Source organism: Mytilus edulis, chromosome 4 (assembly GCF_963676685.1).
Source record: "Mytilus edulis chromosome 4, xbMytEdul2.2, whole genome shotgun sequence".
NCBI lineage: Eukaryota > Metazoa > Mollusca > Bivalvia > Mytilida > Mytilidae > Mytilus > Mytilus edulis.
Window position 1 is genome coordinate 44,970,570 of NC_092347.1, and position 15,482 is coordinate 44,986,051.

The 15,482-nt window shown below is 30.6% G+C and overlaps 1 protein-coding gene across 3 annotated transcripts in view; it reads left to right on the plus strand.

The window, feature by feature from the left end:
* The window catches only part of LOC139519785 (chitin synthase chs-2-like), an 82,570-nt gene that overhangs the window by 16,285 nt on the left and 50,803 nt on the right, over positions 1-15,482 (plus strand). The gene's annotated exons all lie outside the window — the stretch shown is intronic.

Consider the following 15,482-nt stretch of genomic DNA (forward strand, 5'->3'; position numbering starts at 1 on the left):
TCTGGGAAGCCAAATATTCAAATAGTAAATATCTTCTTAATATGGACATATTAAAGAATTTTCTAGAGAAAAAAGAATATGCACATAATTTATATAATAAAAACTAACCATTAAATTATAAAAAAGATAAGTAATATTTTTTGTTAATTTGAAGTTTCATATGACTTTAAGCCGAGTAAAGAAAAAGTAAATCTAAAACTAAATGACGAATCTCTCTTGTATTATCTTGGTTCATTCAAAAGAAAAATAATCAGCTGGAAAAGATTGAAACATAAAATGAATTTGAATTACTTTGATAAGTAAATACATGTAAAGCATTAAAACTACTTCCAACATCATACGTAAATCCATCACAGAATTATTCAGCGATGGACATATTGCAGCTAAAAAAGATTTTGATATAACATTTCAAATTTTATGTTTTCCTTCTTATATGCCACGAAGGACACACATGACCGTAATAATTGTATATGAATCTGAAAGATAATGTATAACTGTACGGTATGATGCAAAAAACTTTTCTACCCGAGTGTAACATATGCATGTGACTTCGGAATCTAGACCACACGTCGGGCAGTAAGACCTAAATTAAGGGGTTTCAGTTTAGCTGTTTGACTATCAATACGAAGAAAGGGGGCGACACTCTACCTACACTGGATACAGGGTTAAATATCTTTTACATGTATCTGCTCTAGTTGGCTTCGTATTTATGCATCCCACACAATCAAACGAACGTCGCATCTGGAAGAGGTCTCACTGTTGAATTTTAAGAAAAAAAAAACACTTTATTTTATACCTTCTTTAACATTAGAATAAAAAAGGTGTTGTAACTATGATTGTCAATGAGACAAATATCCACTAAAGTTCAAATGAAGTGGATGTAAGCAATAAAAGGCAACCGCGCAGGCTTCAATAATGAGAAAAACTGATACCGTTTAGTCGGCAATAAAAGGCCATGACATGAAAAATAAGGTCTTCATTTTATAAATTGAATGATACCTGATTGTTTTTTTTTTTTTTATGTATAATTGCAGTTGCATGATTCTTTGAGAGGTTGCTCCCATGTAGCGACGGTTTTCGCTTTCAGTCTTATCGTGTATTGACGACAATGTTTATATGTCACATCGCATTTAGTCGAGATCGCATTGAAACAAAAACAAAAAAATACAAAAAAAAATAAAAAATCTAAAACAATGGATATTTTTTTTCTTAACTGGTCATTTGAAATGTAGGAAACCCCCTCCCCAAATTTTTAATTGTGCAAACGTACATGCATACTTTATTTTCGGCGCAAATGATACCAGATATTTTAAAACTTGAGGCGCAAACGTACAATGTAGCATTGGTGCAAATGAGTTGTGGCGCATAAGAACACACTTTCGGTGTTACAAAAATGTAATGGATTTCACACAAAAATTCAAGTTGAACCAAAACTGCTCTTGTTATTTAAAGTTTATGTTCCTGTAGTCAGAAACTGAATTTCTTACATTTTCTGTTAAAGTCATATATTTTTTAATTTTAATTTTTGCAATCGAAGTTTCATTATGACAAGATATGATTTTTTATAACACCTTAATTTATCAAGAACTCCAAATGATTATTACATTTCTAGTCTTTCTATAATCTCACCCAAATGTGTTTTCAGATGCATAACTTGAAAAAGTGCCCCGTGACCCAAACTTTATGGTATGTTAAAAAAAGCATAAACGACATGTTGGCAAATAATTAAAAAATCTATCAATTTCAATTTAGACACCCCATTTAAGTTATTAATAGTAATATAAGTAAACGCGTGTCTAGTTTCCTGTTATCTATGATGAGTTTATTATCTGTTTGATTATTTTACTTTGAGGCGCAAATTACAGCTTGATAATTCGACAGTTTTTACAAATTTATTCATTGTCCGTGTCAAATATATAATGAAAGTCCCTCCGATGGATCTGTTATCATGTAACTAGAGTTAATCTTATGTATAATGTCTGCATATTTTTTTCTGTATCACTTTATCTAAAAATTATGGAGTCTGAACATGAGAAAATATTTTTTTTTTTAGTTAGTTGATTTATAATCGAAAGTTTCATTGCACTTAAAATGTTAAAAGAGAAACAACCAGCTAAATAACAACCTCCTAACTTGGGTATAAATACTGCCCTTATGTAATATATTTCCAGAGTCATATATATGTCAGCCTCGGGTTGAAGCAAGAATGATAGTAGGTTAAAGTAGTATTTCACGGGAAGTCAAAACCTTCATTTAGTTTCGGTCACGTTATAGTCAATGTATGTAATGTGCGAATACTGAAATGTCATTTTCACCGTTTCTTATGTAGAATGATAACTAAACAGACGACAAATTCATGATTTTTTAATAAAATAAGAAATAATATATAATAAATTAATGATATAGGTATTTAATGCGGACGGGTTTTAATCGCCCCTACAGCCATCCAGGTGTATTGATACACATATAAATAAATAGTTCACGAACAGAGCAAGCAAGAGATTTAAAAGAAGCAGTTACGTTTCATTTGCAGAAAAAATGTACCTTTTTACATTATTAATACTATTGTATAACATCTAGCAGGTTTGTCTAAATTTGAGAAAAGTAGGCTATGTCATATTTGTTTTAATCTATAAGCTTTTTTTGGTAAATAAGGAAAAAGAAAATCCCATAAAAGTTTTTAGTTCATGACACAATTAAAGAACTTTGAGTTCAACATCTGTAAAAGAGTATGTCAACAATCTAATATCATTATCATTAATGTGATTTTATATAATTTTAAATAATATATCAAAACGAGGCATCCCGGTGTGCAGTTTATTTCTAGTGAACAACCCTGGAAGGTGTTTGATTATTTTTGAAGGTCAATTTTTATTATATAACTGTCATTTAAACATTAATTGTTTCCCTGTATAAAGCTTCACCAACATTTGGATTTGAACGTTTGTCGGAAGATTGACTTCTTTTGCATCAAATGCGATATGTTTGGTATCTATTATGCAATATTTGATTCTTTCAAACGACTCCATAACACGAAATTGTATTTATGTTTTAGTGTAGAAATGAGACAGTATAAACAAACAGTTCAGATGTTTGTTGATGATACGTTATGTACAGTTATCACATCTAAACGATAACGTTTAACCGACACGAAGTTTGCTTTTGTTATGAAAAGACGAACGATTGAGATCAAGATATCTGTGGTTTAGCAAAGTATTTAACTAAAGAATAAATGGGGGTATGCATTGTTTGTCAATAAATGGACGCATTGGGTGGTTTATTGTTTTATTACACAAATAAAAAAAAACCAACATGACATATAACTATAAATTGGTACATACTTACTGAATATCGAAAAAAAAAACCCCATGAACAACAAATAAAACTTATCAATATCAATCCTGCATTTATCCTCATAATCAATTGTTTTTCTTACCTATTAAACTTGCCTATAGTTGAAATAGGGGTCGGGTCGTATGGTGTGCTATGTAATTAGGCAGCAACCATTTGATTTTCGGGGGGGCTATGGTTTTTTTTGAAAAAAAAAGTTTGTTTCCAGTTTTTGGAGAAAAAAAATAATTTGTTTTTGATTCTGAGAAAAAAAATGTTTGTTTCACCCTCAGCTGCCACTATATGTGATGCTAAAATTGAAAGAAAAAAATTGTTTTCGACTTATCGCGAAAAAAATAGATTGAAAAAAATTTGTCCAGAAAAAAAAACTATAGCCCCCCCCCCCCCCCCCCCCCCCCAGAAAATCAAATGGCTGCTGCCTTAGTGTGTACTGAAGCACTTGGGCAAAATGATGATATCTCGATTTGCAAGGACACATTACTTTAAATTGCTTTCACTCTGCAAATTCAAAATCATATATGTATCAATAGGTAGAGAAATTAAAACAAATACATGTTTATGATACTCGTATTAAACAGCTTTGTTAAGAAGCTGTAAATCAATCATTGGTTACAAGGTATTGTAAAATACTTCTAGTTTAATACGTAGGTTGTTTTTATATATGGTTCTAGCAGTAGTTTAAGAAGCGTATCCAGACAACGTCAATTGATTTGTAAGAGTTTACTACAATTTCATTGACCTAGCTGATTGAAATATTTCCTTTCAGTATTTTTTGTGAAAATGACTTTTGTCATTACACTTTATGCTTAAGAAGGATCAGTTATCAAAATAATATCTCTACTTTATCTATTATCATGCATGTAAAAATTATAATTTGTATCCAAAAATCAGAATACTTTCTTCTCCGTTCATCCGAAACAGCATAAAAATTGTAACCTACATTTAAAAATATGAGATACAATTCTTTTTGATCTTATGATTAATAATAAAACTTGTTACGATACAACGATCATCTTAAAAATGATAACGTTAAATTTTCCAAGGTGTGATACTAGTGGGACTATAAAAAGTCAACGTATAATAATGCTTACATACAAAATAGTAATATCAAGTACGTTTGAACAGGCGGAAACCCGGTTGAAATAGAACAAAAGAATCGAAGCTCTTTGTTAGAGAAGGCGATAAATGCTTACTGTAATGTTTACTATAGTAACAACAAAATTAAAAGTTAATAGAAACAAATGAAATGATAATTTTCTTCTCAATTACGAAGTGTTCTATTTTAAAAACGCCATTTGCACGAGGTTTCAATTTATCTATTACATAGTTAAGCAGAACAATTAGATATCAAGTAGTCGACATGGGTATCTATCAAGTTGGATGTAGAAAATGCATAACCTCCAATTTTTTTTGAATTAATACCACGGACGGAGAACATATCAATCTATAGGTTCAGTAATTTTCGTGTCTGCCCTTCCATTATGTGACTCAAGAAAACATTCTAAAAAATGGGTAACAATTGTATCGAAAAGAGAAAATCGAGTGCACCGTTTTATGTTAGGGCGTGTTTGAGTTGAATATTTTGTCTTGAAAACGCACAAAGCAAGAATATTTGATACATCATATCGCTTTAGATTCTATCATTTTTATATATCAAAGCTACAGGTTGACTTTATAACCTAAAAATCACGGTACAAAAAGATGAAATATATGAGTCAAGTGAAATACCTATTTAATGAATCTTATTACATTGGTTGCAATGAATTACATTGATTTCCCAGTTAGATAAAAACCGATAATTTCACATGTGAAATAAACGGGGTTATTTCACTCTCTGACGTCATACAACAATAGGCGTTGTCAAGACGTCGATAACGTCGGATCAAAACAAATTGTCAATGCGTAGGAAAAAGATATAGTTCCTTACATTTTCCACATTAATTTCATAAAAAAAAAGCCATTTGCCAATGTAATAAAAAGAATAACTAATCGCCGTATTTGAATATAAAAAATAAGACAACTTGTGACCGAACGCCGCTATGGATTAAACTCGTGCTGCGCACTCGTTTAATCCATGCGTCGTTCGGTCACGCGTTGTCTTATTTTTGATATTCAAATACGGCGATTAGTTATACTATAAATAAAAACAGAGTAGGTGTGTTCGAATAGCTATTTTTTTTACTAAAAATACTTGACGACAGCCTTTCAAGTTGGATGATGAAAATGTATATCTTCAAAAATTAATATTTTTTTGTGTGTGATAACTAAGGTTTATAGTCTATAACCACTCAAAAAATCTAGTCTGCCCTTCCACGAAATATTTAATTAGAATTTTTTTTTAAATATCTATGAATTTTCAAAAATTCCACCTGACAATCGATTAGACAATAATTCTAAGATGAATCAATGCAGACAAGATCATTAACTGATTCTTATTAGCTAGTAGATACATTTGTCTTTTAAAATACAACTGACATATAAGGATCGTAATGGTGCTATGCGGATTTCAAGAGCAAAATTGGCAGCGCGTCATCCCTACAATGGCTTCCATTTCTACGATTGTGAAAATTATCTGGCGTAATGGGGAGATAATTTTGACGAAGTAGAATCCTGACTGTGAATCAGTGACGACTTAACAACAGATTTTATCCATCGGAGCACAAGCAGTGATGGTGATACAAGGCTGAAAGTACATTCTGTATATACAATTCGTATAAACATCAGCCCAACAACGTTGGATCTGTAAATTTGCTTTCGCAAATGTTTGTTCTTCCCTCGCCGGGATTCGAACTCATGCTTTTGAGATACCGTGACACCAAATCGCCTGTACTGTGCCTGACGCGCTAGACCACGCGACCATCTAGGCTCTATATGTATTTACATTAAAAAGTAATACACATTAAACATAGACAAAATAATAATAATCAAATTTGTTAAAATCATAAGTGGGGAAATAGTGGTGACCAAGAAACATTTTTTTTCTATAAGCTAACCAAATACTTCTTTAATCTAAAAACAAAAAGAAAACAGTAAGTCTAACACATGTGAACAAATAAAGAAAGTACAGTCAGGGAATAACAAGGTATTAGTCGAAGAGAGACAAATAACACTGCGGATGAAAGAAATTTTGATTTTGCTATTTTAACGCCACTTTGGGCACTATTGGCTCTTTCTTGGCGGGCAATTTCGATTGGCGGAGGAAGCCGCCGGAGTACATAGAGAGAACCTCCGACCTTCAGTTAAGATTGTAGTCGAACGTGTTGGATTTTATAAATATTTTGATATGAGCGTCACTAATGAGTCTTGTGAAGACGAAACGCGCGTCTGGCGTACTAAATTATAATTCTGGTACCTTTGATAGCTACTATTGAACCCACAATATCATTTTTGACAGACTAGTGATATTCTAGTAGAACTACTTAGACAACTTGGCAAGCAAGGCCCCCTAAACAAAACCTAGATATAGTTATCAAAAGCAACACGACGGGTGTCAATAACACAGATACTCCGGACGAACAACATGTTCCTGCTCCACTATTTGAACTCGTCGTGTAACTAATGTTAAAATAAAACTCATGTGATTGCAGCAGATTAGGTATACAATTTATAGATATTCTAAAAAGGACACTAAGTTTATTTCTACAAATTTAAAACATGTTTTTGTACATGTTAATATAGACCTGTACATTTTTGAAATCTTTAAGCACAACACAATGTATCTAATGGTTAAAAATCGAGTATTTGCATTATCATTAAGTACACATCTTCATACGGTCATATTGTTTTTTTGTTTTTGTTTTTTTTAGATTTACAACATAACCCTTGATACTGCTTTATGTAATTGTGGAAACACCCTAAGTAAACTTTCCTTATGCTGGTTCTTATGCCTTTTTTTTTTTTTATTACGATCAAGATTGAGAAATATATCTTGATATGACGAAAGTTATATATGTTGACTATCAATGGATAACTATAAATCCATTTTTAATGATTTTTAAGTCATACTTTAAACTTCTACTTTGTAATACTTAAGCTGAAGGTTGTTCAAGGACCATTCGAGTTATCAACTGTTTTGCGAAACTCAAATAAAACGGACCAGACAACACTTTTCCTTATAATTATCTGTATCTCTTTCAAAATGAAGCGTAGCCCAACCTATCCATATGCAGATTGTAATATATGGAAATTCCAGGAAAGGTGTGAAAATTATAAACGGAATTTAACAGTTAACACGCTGTGTATTCATGAAAATAGATAAATATGTAAAAACTACGTGTTGTAGAAACGATTAATCTCAACTTTAATGCAAAAAATGCCTGGATAACTACGGGTTTGAGAATAAATAAATATGCCATAACCATGGGCTGTCAACGGTCTGACAAATTGCCGTTCAGATTACGACATTCTATTTAAAGGATCACATGATAAGTGTTACTTTTATCAAAAGAATATAACGCCATCCGTTTTCTGCTAGTCATTCAGTTAACTTAAATTATGAATGAGATTTAAAAATAGAAATGCGTACATAAAGTTACATTTTTTAAAACTTTTTTTTTCTCTCAAAACTTTAAATACGTTAGTGACCGATTTGTTCGCATTCACATCATTCTGATTGAATGTAATAACATTTTTCGAATAAAAATAGCTGCTAGGGTATTACAAAACGAATCAAAATGCTGGAGTAAACTTTTTGCAATTATTTGGTGACCATCGTCTGTTAACTTTGCACATTTTCGTCCACTTTTCAGAAATGTCTATACTTATTCAGGAATATGACAAGAGTTTTCAACTTCGTACTTTATTTGGGTTTTTAAACATTTTTATTCGAGCGTCACTGATGAGTCTTTTGTAGATTAAACGCGCGTCTGGCGTAAATGAAAAAAAATTATCCTGGTATCTATGATGAGTTTTTTTCCATTAGTTTGATGTGCTCGACCTTTTGATTTTGCTATTTGATAAGGAACTTTCCGATTTGATTTTTCCTTGGCGTTCTATATTTTTTAAATCATTTTACGTTTTTAAAAAATTTAATATATAAATGTACACCTGGCGAATGATCGAAATTTTAAACATAAAAAAAATTATGACATTTTTTTTTGATCATAATCTAACATTTCTTTTCAATTGACAAATCGAGACATAAATGCAATGCAGATCATCCCCCATAAAAGGTAAATCACCATCGTGTTCAATTTACGAAATGTTGTAAATCAGTTTCCAAGAAATCTTTAATAATAGACAAACTAATTATGTCTAAATAATATACATTTTTTTGAAGAAATTGTTTTCAAACGGCATATTTGTGGTAGTATTAACGTTTTATATTTCACAAATAAGATGATCAGATAAACGCAGGTTATATCATTCAAGATAAGCAGATAAAAGCAGGTTATAATTAATCCCTTTAAAAACTCATGTGACACATCCTTTTTCTCGTTTTTCAATTATTCAGTATGGCAATAGAAAATGACAAAATAACATGCACTTTTCAATGATCATCATGATTGAAAAGATGACTCATATGTATTCATCATTTGGTTTCAATTTAAACTAAATATAGATATTGCATTTGCTATAAATACGCAGCAGATTTAATTCCAGTGCAAAAATGACAAGGCTTATCATATTGAGTCGTATTCAATATAGTAGTTGACCAAATTTAGTCTAAAGATTTATTGTTGAATGATGGAACCCGTAAAATAAGTGAGTTGTATTACACCCTGCTGCCATATGAACAACCATCTATGTTCTTCGACATTGGCATGTTTCATTTGCAAATATCAGAGCCATCATATTATTATCTGTGATACTGATATACAGAAACATTTTCTTTTTGTGAGACGTATTATTGTAACTCTGTTTTTGCCAGTCCATGCACATATGCATATATTTTATTCAGTGTCAAGTTTTTAAATTTTTTTATATTATAAACTTATAAAGTTATTTAGATTGTGCAATGTATATTCTTGCACTATGGGTACGAAAATCCATATATACATACTGTAAGTAAAGTTTTGTATAACAACTGATTGAAATAGAAAGATGAATTGTATATAAGATAAGGGAGATCCATAAATTATGTTCCAAGAGTGGTTTTAACCATTATAATGCATCAATAAATGTCTAACCCAAATTGATTGAGTGATTTTTTTCTTTTTTTTCTTTTTCTTTTGAATTGAATATTTCAAAATGATTGTCAGGAATAAAATTTGAATTTGAGTTATGACATATGATATCAAATATGCGATTGAATTCTTGGTAGCACTATCAAAATCTTCATAAGACTTTCAAGATTTTTCACAATGAATGCACCGCCGATCATTAGGTAGCAAAACCTCAAACAGCGCCCTTTTCAGATAAAGACGGTCGAACCTTTTATTAGTATTTTGCAAGTCATACCTGATGTATTTTTCTAAAGCAAGATACCATACAAGAGTGGGAAGGTGTTCTTTAAATTTCGTGGTATTCCCAACGTACGAGAGAAAGATGTCGTCAATTACAAAGTTATTGCAGGATGATCGTTATTTTGTCATTCCTTTCGTAATCGCAATCTTCACACATAATAAAACACATCATTAAACAATTGTGAAGTATTGAAAAGAAAAGAAAGAAGTGTAATATCTCAACTATTATAATTTCTTCCATTACAAGTTCTAAAATAGGTGGATGAAAAAAATATATATTAAAGAAACATTCGTTCAATTTAAAGAAAAATATGTTAAAAAAAACTCAGGGTGTATTGTTATTATTTTTTTTATATCATTTTAACTTATAATAACGTGGACAAACACTAATATTAGTTTTATAAGTCGACTAAATTTATTTTTTAATTGAATCTTTGATTGTAAACAGTTATATAAATAAAGTAAGCATACCTTGACATGTACATACAGTCACAACAGCAGATACAAAATCGGTAAATCGTATGTGTGGTAATTTTATAAGGAAAAGAAAAACAAAAAAAAAAAAATTTTTCATCCCTATACGCTAAAACATTGCATAGAAGATGCTTAAAAGTATAAATAGCAGCACATTTGACTTGTACCCTGCTAACAAATCTGTAGAGTGTATATTTAATATGAATTCGGAAATTTGGAACTTTGCAGTTCTGAAACATAGCCAGTTTAAGAAAAATAACTTTATTTGATTTGCCTTCAATTAATATTATAAATTATATTTGACACAAATTCAACGCATATTTCAAGGATCAGTTATAAGAAAGAGTTATGAAATACTATCACCAACAAAATGAAAAAGTACTTTATTTTATAATAGTTCTATTATATAATTGATTTTAAATAAGAGGCCATATATTGATCACTTCTGTCAAAATGTTAAATAGATAAGTGCAACCATAAACCAAAATTTGAATAGAGGTAAAAAAGGAGACTCTTGAAATGTTTTTGATATTTGGACTACACCCTATTAGTGGCTCCCACGATTTTTTTTATCATGCGAGGTCCATGTGACAAAAAAAGTAATATAAAACAAATAAGTTATAGATATATGTTCTCAGAGCAAGCAATCGTAGCCAGCGAAGGCCTAGAGAATGAATGAAGATTATTCTAAGATGACGTATGCCACTAATTATGTATGTATGTATAACAAAGATTTGTTCTTATTTGCGTATTTTTGTTTGTTTGTCAGAAATACATATTACAGAACTATTAAAAAAGATAAGCTTGTCTGATAGTTTAGATTTAATATTTAAAGCAAAACTATAAGATCTTTTATCAGTCATGTATAATATTGCAACCTAATGTACTCCGAAAAATGTAAACGAGTTTTTGTAACCTAATATACCATGAAATTCTTTAGAGAGTAAATGTTAAATTGTATACAAAATTTGACAAAGGTATTGAATTTACTGACCTTTTGTCATATAGAAACTTAACATCTATTCATTTGTGTGTGTAAACACATAAATACATTTTATGCAATGGTTTGTTCTAGAAAGAATTACATATTAAGAATTTCTTACAATGGGTTTTACATGTTATGATTACGCTTCCGGAGCACCCTATATCACCCCCGAAGTGTTTGTGGAGTTCGTGTTGCTAAGTCTTTAGATTTTTTTTATGTTTTTAATAAGAAAACGTTGTTTGTCTTTTAGTCTTTTTCAATTTTGCCATAGCTTTGTCTTTTTATTGGTCCCTTTTGGTATTTTTCGTCTCTCTATTACAAAATGGGGTACGTTAGAAAATACTTGAAGTGAAAATACCAAAACCAAAGATTTTACGATTACTGCTATCTCTTTGTTGTGATTTGGTTTGCATAATTTCTATTTCGAAATATGCCCCAAATGAACAGAAACTGCTTATCCAGGGATTGTTTAGCTGCGTATTGGTAATAACATACGAACTTTGTTTGGTATCATGTCCTCTTTTTGATGACTTCAGGCACTTAATCAAATTAATTTAAAAAAAACACGATTTGTTAGCTGAGACAACATATACGATTAAAATACCCATATTGAACGTAAGGAAATCATATGATTCAATAGCAACTTGACTGATGCCTCAACTGGTTAAACAAAACAATCACAAATAGGACTGTGCGCGCAAAAACCATCATAGGAAGGATTTGACTGTGTATAAATTGTGAAACTTTGCAACAGATACGTAAGGTATCTCCTTCTTGGTTCTTTTATTCATATCTTTTTAGATTTAAGTAATATCCAACGATTTATATTTTTGGTATGTAGTATGTAGTTTGTTAGTTACGTACTTTTGTTTTAATGTAGTCCTTACAGGCTTCCGTATGTTTCTTTTTTTTCATTATTCAGTATGACAATAGGAAATGACAATACAATAGAACAGGTACTTGTCAATGCACATCATAATGGAGAAGGTGTCTCAATTTGATTTTATCTTTTAGTTTAAATTTAAACTAATTATACATTTTGCGTTTGCTTTTATATACATAGGTTTAATTTCAGTCTTGAAATATGTAAAACATTATTGTAGACCGAGATCGTTTCTTTTATATATAGATTGAATATAAACTAAGTGCAAAGATTAGTACATTCAATTCCTCATAGAGATTTTTGTTTTACGAAAACAAATTTATTATCTTTATGAAATTACATTATATGTCGAATACATTACCTACGAAACTTAAACACATTGAAGTAGTTTTCCCATATATATAGCAGTACGGACGAATACAATTCATATTTTTCTGCACTATTTTTTTATGTAGAAAAACATGTCTGAAACAGCTAACTGTAATACTGAAAATCAGAAGGTGATTTTTGTTGTAGTGACCAATATTTGCATCATATTATTTTACTAGCCTATACACTGGTACATTTTTCAAAAAAAACTATTTTCCCTAGTGGCTAGTATTTTACTTGCTTAAAAAGACTAAATATAGTCACTATGCCCAACAATTTACTTAATAAGATTATAGATATGTATTCCATTATCATCATATAGCAAAGAATACCGTTCAAACCGAGAGAACCTCCATCTTTTGCCTTTGCGTCGTTTTTGACGATTTACTTTATTTTTCGGACGTCGAATGGCAATAATCGCTTTGTAATTTTGTTTTGGGAAGGCGGTTGTTGTTTTGTACGTGGAAGGATTTTTTCGTTATAAATCAACAAGAAAGTTCATGATGTACAATGCATTATTGTTCTTAATTTAAAGAAATATGGTGCAGGGCTGTCAATATCTGGTATGAAGATTTCAAATACGAAGCTTATATAAAACTTTTTAATTTTTCAATATCATTGGATCTATGTAATATTTTTATAATTTTACACACTGAATGTACTACTGAATCCCAGCTAATTAGGTTTAAATAGCGCTTTTCTAAAATTAAAGAAGACGTAACATTGTTTTCCAATTAACAAAAACTATGTGTTTATCAAATGATCATCTTCTAAATATAGAAACCATGCAAGAGTGAGAATGGGATTTTTTACATGACATCCCTCAATTGTTTTCGCATGGGAAAAAGGTTTCTTAATTTCTAAAATGTTTAAAAGAATGTTAACTATTCTATCATTCCTCTCGTTATTTGAACTTAATCGTCACACATATTTAATTTTGAAACAAAAGCGAAGTATTCGAAAAGGAAGTGCAAATAAGACATCCCAACTACTAGTATTTGATTTTTTTCATTGACAAGATCTCACATGGATAGAAGAAAACATGAACAAAGAAAATTAAGTTCAATCAATTTAAAATGGTTACGAAATACTGTTAACAAATAACAAACAAGTTAAAAAATGATAATAGAAAACAAAATAGCATTCTTTTAAAAAACATTATAATGATTTATTTACATTAACTTGCAAGAATGAGAATTTCAGGCTAACAAAAATCGTATAAATTCAAAACAGGAGAACGTGAAATTTCAAATAGAAACCCTCACCTTTTATCTGCTGCATTTTTTGTATGTGCAAATATCCTTCAGGAATTATATTTTTTTCTCTGTTTTAAGTGGACATTTGTGAATATTTGCTTTTGTTGACAAATATACTTGTATTCAATATAGCAAATTGTAATCATACCTTACATAAATCGATACAAACAAATATGAAAGGATAAAAATAACTTCATGTCAATAATTTCATAATGATGTGAAAATAACACTCTATAAATTAATGCGTCCAAGGCATTCTTTTTTACTTAATTATTTATCAGGAAAAGTCAATACATAAATTGGAACACAAATGGTGTACTACGTCTTTAAAAATCCACAAGAAGACTAAAATGTGATCTTACTAGAAAAGCCAAATATATTAAGACAAATTTGCATGAGGGGAACTGCAGCTCCATTTTCTTTTAAAAAGTGTTAAACAGCTGCACTGATTATTATTCACCGGTTCAGACTGCCTTTTCAAGAAAGGACAAGTCTGACGACGGTTATATGCCGTAGTATCATTTTTAAAGATGTGTAATAAAACATATACCCACTTTCATAGTGCAGTAATTTATGTCTCTTTAATTAATAGACTTCATTGAATAATTTAATATTTAATATCCGCATTGCTGTTTTTTTTCGGTTTGTTAAAATATGAGCTTATATTACGCGATAAATAAGATTACGTTTCAAGAATGTTATATGAGGAATATGGGATAGCAGTAAGATAATTAATAACTAGATGTTTGTCATTTGTGGTAGATTATTCTTTTTGGAACGACACTTACTTCCCTGTCTGAAGCTAACAAATCAGAATTAAGAAACTGAATGGGTCTATCAATGCCCATGCTACGTCAATCTTAAAGACCATAATACTGCAAAACACCTATTCTACTTCCATGACAAATATGTTGTTGTCCCCGCAGATAAAGCCCCAAACATCATCGTTTTTGTGTGTAAAACTCATTACATTAACTGCTTGATAAACGAATTAGGTATTGACAATTCACTTGGAAACTCAACATATACCCTCACGACACTTACCAAAGAGGAAATCCTGGATAATCATAGGTCTGTTCTATGTTTCTTTTGAATTTCAACCAAAGATGATCTGGATCTTCCATCACTGTATTGGATACCTAAACTACATAAGTGTCCTTAAAAACAACGGTATATTGCTGGGTCTTCCAAGTGATCCACGAAACCTCTTTCTAAATTATTAACATCTATTTTATCAGCAATCAAAGACGGGCTTCAAATTTATTGTGAAACTGCCTATTCTAGAGGTGGCGTGAATCAGATGTGGATACTTTAAAATTCCAAAGATCTCTTAGAGTACATACACTCTAACTCTCTTTCATCTTGTAATAGTGTTAAAACATTTGACTTTTCTACTCTTTACACAAGTATTCCACATTTCAAACTAAAAGACAAATTGAAAGAGTTGGTATTGCTTTGCTTCATAAAAAAGATTGGCCAACGTAGATACAAGTATCTTGTCTTAGGGAGGGATAAATTCTACTTTGTAAAGGAGCACTCTGATTCAAACAAAAAATTCTCTAAAACTGATATTATAAAGATGCTTGATTTCTTGATTGGCAACATATTTGTTACGTTCGGAGGACGTGTTATTCAACAGACTGTCGGCATTCCAATGGGAACAAACTGTGCCCCTCTAATTGCCGACTTGTTTCTTTATTATTATGATACGATATTCCCGTGCTTGCATTTCCTATCATGATTTTCTTGATAGAGGGTTG